The sequence below is a fragment of the Pagrus pagrus genome (genome assembly GCF_965226575.1).
Source record: "Pagrus pagrus genome assembly, chromosome: 21".
Lineage (NCBI taxonomy): Eukaryota > Metazoa > Chordata > Actinopteri > Spariformes > Sparidae > Pagrus > Pagrus pagrus.
In genome coordinates this window covers 19,025,631-19,033,513 of record NC_140208.1, presented here as the reverse complement: position 1 = coordinate 19,033,513, position 7,883 = coordinate 19,025,631, and positions in this window count along the sequence as shown.

The following is a 7,883-nucleotide window of genomic DNA, read 5'->3' as shown; positions in this document are numbered from 1 at the left end:
TGTTTTAGTGTGAATTATTGAAACACAATAGCGCTAAAGATGATAAAGAAAACATAAAGCACGTGAATTACCTCTTTAAACTTCGTCTGAACCCACCTAATCTCGTCGCCCACCCGTGCACACAGGAGAACAATGGTTCTTTTGAAGTTCCTGTCCTTCCATTTGTAAGGTTGAGATTCCCTCAGCCTCCGCACTCCACATCAATACCTCTAACTATACCACTCTACTCGAAAGACACAATTTCTAAGAAGAAGAAAAAAGAAAAAGTGATGAGAATTTCTAACTGTCAGGGGGAGGCAAAGAAACCTGAGGAGGCCTATAAAAACAGTCACTGCAATAACAAATAATTAGACATAAATGAAGTTGGCACAGAGAGAAAATTACGCTCAGCACAGAGAAGATGATCACACAAAAGACAAAAGCGAGTACATTACAATAGACTTGACATTAAGTAACCCTGATGCAGGGAAGAATATTGACAGGGAGGCTATTGCTGGTGAGCGTGTGTTCAGACGTCAGTGTGTTTCTGCCAGAAGAGAAACAGATAAGAATGACAACCGTGTGTGGGTGATTGTGGGTGTTGTGTTGCCAAGAGAGAAAAAAAAGTTTCAATTAGATTAAATCTATATATAAGTCAATGTGTGAGGCTGCAGAGAGCTGCAGTTTCAATCAGAGGAACGCGTTTCTTCAGAAGCAGCTGGTTAAGTCGAACAGCGTATCCACATATAGTATATATGGAAGTGCCAGCCATACCTGAACATGACACCGGTGACTAACAAGAGGCACTGGAAGCTACTTGACAGCAACATCTACTAGAATTGACAGACACTTTCTGTCCAATGAATGAGAGGAAATTAAGATTTTTCATCTGAACAAAAAAGTCCTGTCTCTGAGGGGAAATTACCAACGTGGGTTTTTCTCTATAGGTGTTTTCAAAGTTTGAACACATTGGATCTCACCTCTTCATTCCCATGCTGTTCATAAACTCTGATGATTCTACAAGTGGAATTTTTTTGTAATTTACTGTGTACAGTGATACATATTTTTGGGTGTATTGTATAGTACATATTGTGGAAAGAGTAATTTATGTTAATGTGACATTTGTGAACCCTCCTTTGTGCATTTCTTAATATAGCCACACATTTTCAATGTTTCTGAATCTTTGAAGCTGAAATACATAAATAAAAGCAAAAAGAAATACAAGAATACATACGTTTGTAAAAATAAATAGGGACAATGCAAATGGTAAATGATGATACAGAAATAAATAAAAATACAATTTTAAAAAATATTTAAAAAATTAAATGGGAAGACTAAATTGGAAAGTAAATAATATTGATAAAACAAAATACAAAAGTAACAAAGAGGCAAATTCAAGCAGAAATATCTATTTTTGTCATATTTTATAATTTTTAATTAATGCCTACATTTAATTATTAAATATATTTTCGTGCATTTAATTTATTTATTATTCATTATTTTTGTATTTCCTTTATTTATCTCTGATTTTGGCAGGTTCAGTCTTACGTATTTCACAATCCCAACCTCTAGCACTGGGACCTTTAACTCACAACATCATGAAAGTGACGAAATGTGTCAAAATCATGTCGTGTGTGTCAAATCAGAACTCAGCCCATACGTTTTTTTATTTTTTTTTTTACACCAAACAAGCAAACCCTGGAAACTATCCCACAACCGCCTCAGGTGTTCTGACCTCTCGGGTTGAGAACCAATGCCCTACATAACCATTCGGTGCAAACTCCTGGTTATGTAGCCAAACACCCACTCTGCTATAGAGATGAGCTCAGAGGTCAGCACATCAATACCCCAACATGTGTTAAGCCAACTTATTCATTTGGTTTCCACTAGTGATTAACTGAGTCTGTTTGTTAATACTTTCAAAATTCCCTACTGAGCTCTCCGCCCATGTGATTCAGCTGAAGATGTGCACATTTAAAAACAAATCATTAATGTGTACTTTGATCTTTTGAAGGGCTTGCGAGGGACTATTTTTACCTGTGGATTCAGCACACTGATGAGTATTTGCAGCAGTAGGACATTGTCTGTGGGACTGACTCAGTTGATAATCTTTTGTCAACTTAAATTGTCTTTTCTGTTTATTCTATATCGCAAAACCTTACTTGTGTAGGACAAATTTACTGACTTCCTACTGAGATTAAATTGACACTCGACGCTTGCAGCAGAAATGTGCACCCAGCTGCGACCAGCTCGAACAGTAATGACCTGTAGCAACAAGTAGTGAGTGGAGAGGGATGAAGAACAAAATAGGACAGAGCCGTCACCTTCTCTCGTCTGTATCGACCGACGGAAAGGAGTGTGATCCCTCCTACTGGAGCTCTTACGGATTACCTGCGGATCGATGCACAACCAGCGCACAGGAGCAAGGACCTGCATCATCCACTGGCATCAATTATGATGATGACACCATTGCCACAAAACTGTAACAACGACCATGATAACAGGACTGTAAATGCTCTTTTTCTGAAATCAAATCATTTTATCTGAGATAATTATTCTTATCCCTCGCACTTTCATGTCAGATGTTGCTTGATGATTGAATAAGCAGCTCATTTGAAGGATACCAACAACCCATACATAGAAAGAAATTTGGTTTGATATACAGTAGTTTTAAATAACAGTTTATGTCAGTTCAGTCGCCCCAAAGAAAATGCACAATGTTTCTGCAATCACATTCTGATTGCATGTGAGCTGACTTTCATTTCCAGACTGGGAGGAGATGCTGGTGTGACAACTGCGTGAAACAGGTCCCAAAGTAAGTCTTTAAAGATGTTTTCCATGAGACGTCAGGATACTTTCCAGCCACAGAACCAGGTAAGACAAAACAGGATCTTTTCCTAACCCTAACAAAGTGTTTTTTGTGTCTGAACCTAATCAGACCAAATAACAGTGTTGTGACCGCTAGGCAAGTTTGGGACTATGTTTCAACATTGGAGATGTTGACCAAGACATCCAGACATTTCAATCAGGAGAGACTCGTAACTTTTTGAGTGAACATGAAGATTTATTGGCATGTGTACAAAGAGAGAATGAGAAAAGCCTTTGGTGGTTAGACTCCAACGTGATGAAGTAATATTTGGGGAGGTGATGAAGCTCTGCTTAGAATAGGAAACCCCCCCGATGGAGTCTAGCCACTGGTTGTGGTGACGTAGGAAGAAGGATCCTGGAGATCTGACGATGGGCGGAGTTGATTCTGGTGAGTAGAACCTAGCCACTGGATGAAGAGCTGGAGGAGGATGGGGTGGAGGAGGGTCGCACGAATGCCGGAAATGACAGCTGACAACAGAGAGGAGAGTTTGACAGCAAAGACATGATTGGCTGATAATGTTTGTGGCAGAATCTGGTTGGTTAAATTGAGAGAGAGTACTGAGCTTCATTTCCAAGCCATGTTACTGGCAACAAAACCAGATATTTTTGACATTACGTCTGGACATTTTTTAGCTGTGTTTGTGGCAACAAAACAAGATTTTTTTGATGAGATGTCAGGACATTTTACAGCCATGTTAGTGGCAACAAAACTGGAAATTTGGATTAGAAGTCGGGACAATTTCCAGCTGTTTTCATGGCAACAAAACCAGATATTTTTGATGAGATGTCGGACATTTTCCAGCCGTGTTTGTCGCAACAAAACCAGATAGTTTCGATGAGACATCTGGACAATTTCCAGCTGTGTTCATGGCAACGGAACCAGATATGTTTGATGAATTGTTGGGACATTTTCTAGCCGTGTAAGTGCCAACAAAATCCAATATTTTTTGATGAGATGTAAGGACATTTTCCAGCTGTGTTTGTGGCAATAAAACTAAAGTGAGTGATTTTTAAGCCTAAAGCAAACCAGACTATGAGCACAGTTTTGATAAAACTGGAAACCAAACAGAGAGAAAACCAGGTTGTAACATCGAGAAGCGTGTCAACACATCCATGGCTTGCAGAAATGTGTATTGCCAACATTAATTCTGGGGTTTGTGTTGTTTATGTTGTCGACTGGAGACGTAAGATACAAATTGCATTTGGCAGGTGTTTCTTTCCCTTGTGTCAACAGGACAAAAGCGAAAGAAAAAAAACCTGTCTCTATCGGCAACGCCGGCTTACAGTGATGACATTATAAATGCATAAATCCCCCCAGAGGCCGCTGTCAAGTAATCACTACCTCTTTCTTTGTCTTAAAGGTCAGTCTTATTTGGACAGTGCTATTCACAGAGAAGCCAAAAAATGCGACATTACGTATCATCAGTATTCGTTGTTGGAGCCAGGAGGCAATTATGGATTGGTTCTGCTGGCTTCATTTAATTAAAGGCTTACTTATTGTTCCATTATGTTTTATCTTGTGGACTCGAGGAAATGAGAATCAGTGGACTAGATGAGGCTCAAGCAAAGTAAACAAAAGCACACACATATTACACACTCTCACAAAGACGTAGTCTCATGAATCCCAGTCCATCTCGCATAAGCACTCGTACAATACACACACTCTCTATGACTCATAATATGATACATTTTAAATGGATGAATGGTCACGACTTAGATAAGCAGGCACACACACACACACACGTTGACAAAGATGTAGTACGTCCTACAGCACACACACACTTTTGGTCAGACGGGTCAGACAGCCTGTGAGGAAGTGATGCTCAGGCCTTCCTCGTCTGGATGCTGCCGCTTGTGCTGTCCACTAATTGGCAGGGTTTTCTGTCTTTTTTTCCCCTATTTTAGGCTTTCAGTTGACACTTTCACATAGCGCAGAGGCCGAGTAAGCTTCATTATGGGCAAGGAGTGTCAGAGGCACACCATCCTGTTATCTGTGGTTATCTGCCTTATTAGACCTCCTAATTTGAAGAGTTAGAAGCTGCTGTGGTGACCTTTTCTCTCAGAAAAACAAAACTTAAGTGGCTGCGACTGCTCACTCTGACACAAGTGGTTAAAATTTACAATATACTGTACATACTTGACATTTCTTCTAGTCATGCTTTTACTGAAAGAAGGCTGTTTCACAACGTTAGAGTAGAAGACTATTAGACTCCTGATCACATCTGCTGATCATTTGGCTAATTACACTCAATTTACCCTAATTATCATCTAGATTTATTATTGGAATTCTAGTCAGTGCTCAAAATGAATTAAACAACATGTATGGCACTCTTTGGGGGAGTGGGAACGATGACTTGGTATCAGATACATGTTGATACTAGCATGAAGGCTAGCGTGTTAGCATACAGCTTTACAGTATTTACAAACCCAGCAGATCTACAGCAACATTAGCCATTATAGTGTTTTTGGTCATCCAATATGTTTATTACTTTTCATTTGTCAATATCATGTACAGTATTAATTTTTATTTCTCTCAGTATCATTGCAAATACTACTTGTTTTTATTTTAGTTTTATTTAACTTACTTATTTTCCTTAATTTACTTTATTTTTATTGTTACAATATGAGGCGATATGAGTCAAATTTGACTCCTTTTACACATTATATTATTACCCTACTGTATGTGTGTTTTGTATTCTTATGCTTTAAGCAGAACTTTATTCTTTCTTTCTTATCTTATTGTAAGTTCAACATCCAGTCTTCTTTTTGCTCATTTTTGGTCACCACCAACTCCTAAGGGAAATTTCCGGTTCCTTAGCTTATAAATGCTACACCGTGTTCACCAGCTAATTGCTAAATTTGTCTGTCTGCCATTTGGTGCTGGTAAGGTAATATACAGTGGGTGGGAGTGAGCAGCTGTTTCTTTCAAGGCCAATACTGATTGTTAGTAAACAAGGAGACAGATAACCATTATTTGGAAATGATGATAAAAAATAAAAATCTTTGTGTCAAAATTTATAATAAACAGTGATGGAATGTAACTAACTACTATTTACTCAAGTACTGTACTGAAGTACAATTTTGAGGTACTTAACTTGAATATTTCCATTTTGTGCTACTTTCAACTTCCAATCCAATTCAATCCAAGTTACTAATTACTTTGTGGATTAAGATTATTCTGTTACTCCTGATGTGTAACCGATTAGATAGTGTTGTGAGTAAGATCACAGAGTGGTGACTACAGACAGAGAGAAGATGCTGTATCAGAGCCAGAGTATTTCATTTTAAATTCATTTTATCAGCAGTTTGATATAAAAAAACAAAAAGAAACTTCTACAGAAAAATGCTGAATATTGGCCAGGCTGATAATCAGTCTCTTCTTACTCCCTCAATCAGGATCAGAAAAAGCTAATATTGAGTGACGAGCAACAAACAAGAGGGCCCAAGTGTTGGAGACATACACACATACCTATATACACACACACGCACACACACACACGGACATAAAACATGAAATTAATATAATAATGTAATGTAGCTCAGTTCAAATGTCATTAATAACCTCTCACTTTACTATAAACAGGCTGTGGCATAACCTCTAAAAGTCTCACTTGTTTTTCTCATGACGGGCTGTGATAGCAGTATAAAAATAGCTTCTTGCTACATTATTTACTCAAAGCAGTACACATGAGCACATGCTGACCTTTGCATTACATATAACCTTAAGTACAGTTTATGGACCATTGATATCAATGAACACAAAAACATTTGATACTTCCGTTTAAACGGTGATGTAATGAACTCAAACGTGATATTATATCAATAAAATAATTAAATTATAGGGCATGCTGACGGGGGAAACAGAAAGAGAACAGCACCACTTGCTGGTGTCAGAAGACAGAAATCCCTCTTTAAGCTTCAATCCTGACCGTGTGAATTGTGAGTGTGTGTGTGGGTGGGTGTGTGTGTGTGGGCATGTAGATACAGCTTGTGGGTGTTTGGTCCAGAGTTTATCAGCTTGGAGCATACGGGTTAGCAACAAGCAGAGCTGACATGCCCTTGAGCAATAAGACTCTATTTCTAACTCTACCTGCCGGCTGCCAACACGAGACTCAGGCTGCACGGAGAAAACCCACATTGTTGCAAAGAGCTCCTGGAAACATATCCAAATGTTGAATGAAAAAACACATTTCCAGATCAGACGGCAGAGAATCAGACAATATGTTACAGCTCAAAACAAAAACACAATGGAAATGGGTGAACAATTTCCATGTGCTTGAAAACACAAGGTTGGTATTATACAGTGCAGTGTAGCATCACAGCTGTTGAAGTAAAAAACAATCTATTTCTCCAGAGAGCAAAAGCTGTTTGTTGTTCCATGTTGAAGGGTCTTCTGTGAAACATTTTAAGAAACAACAGAGGGGACAAAGGATCAATAAGAATCAAAAGTGTTTGCTTGTCGGCCCAAGGACGCACTTGTTGGCAAAGACGAAAACAAATTAAACGACCAAGAATACCCCACAGCCAATCTCTGCTGTGTCCTGTCACAGAGTCATTTAAACATTACATTGTCAAAATACACCTGCAGATTTGTGTTACATCTAAATATGCATGTGTACTCTCAAGCTCTTCCATTTAAACTGCTGGCAATTTGTTCCACCCCAGCTTCAGAAAGGTGAGCGCAGTGCAAGTGACACCTCTCCAGAACGCGACGTCTGAAAAAGCGTGAGTGACAGCAGTTTGCCGTTACTGATAATAATCTAATGAAGCAAAAAGAGAGCGGCGGGCTGAAGGTCGGAGGATGAGTCACACATTCGGCGGGAGCGGCCCATTACAGAGCGGGTGGATAGCTCCGTCTGTATCCAGCTGCATCTATCCACACTATTATTAGAATACACAACACAGACAGAAAAAGGAAAGTTGTAATAGAGCAGAGGAGATGGTTTCAAAACAAGCCGCCCACTCCTCTTTAACGCTTTGAAAAACTGCATAGTGAGATACTGAAAGACTGTTGAGTACATCAGGGGAAATAACTT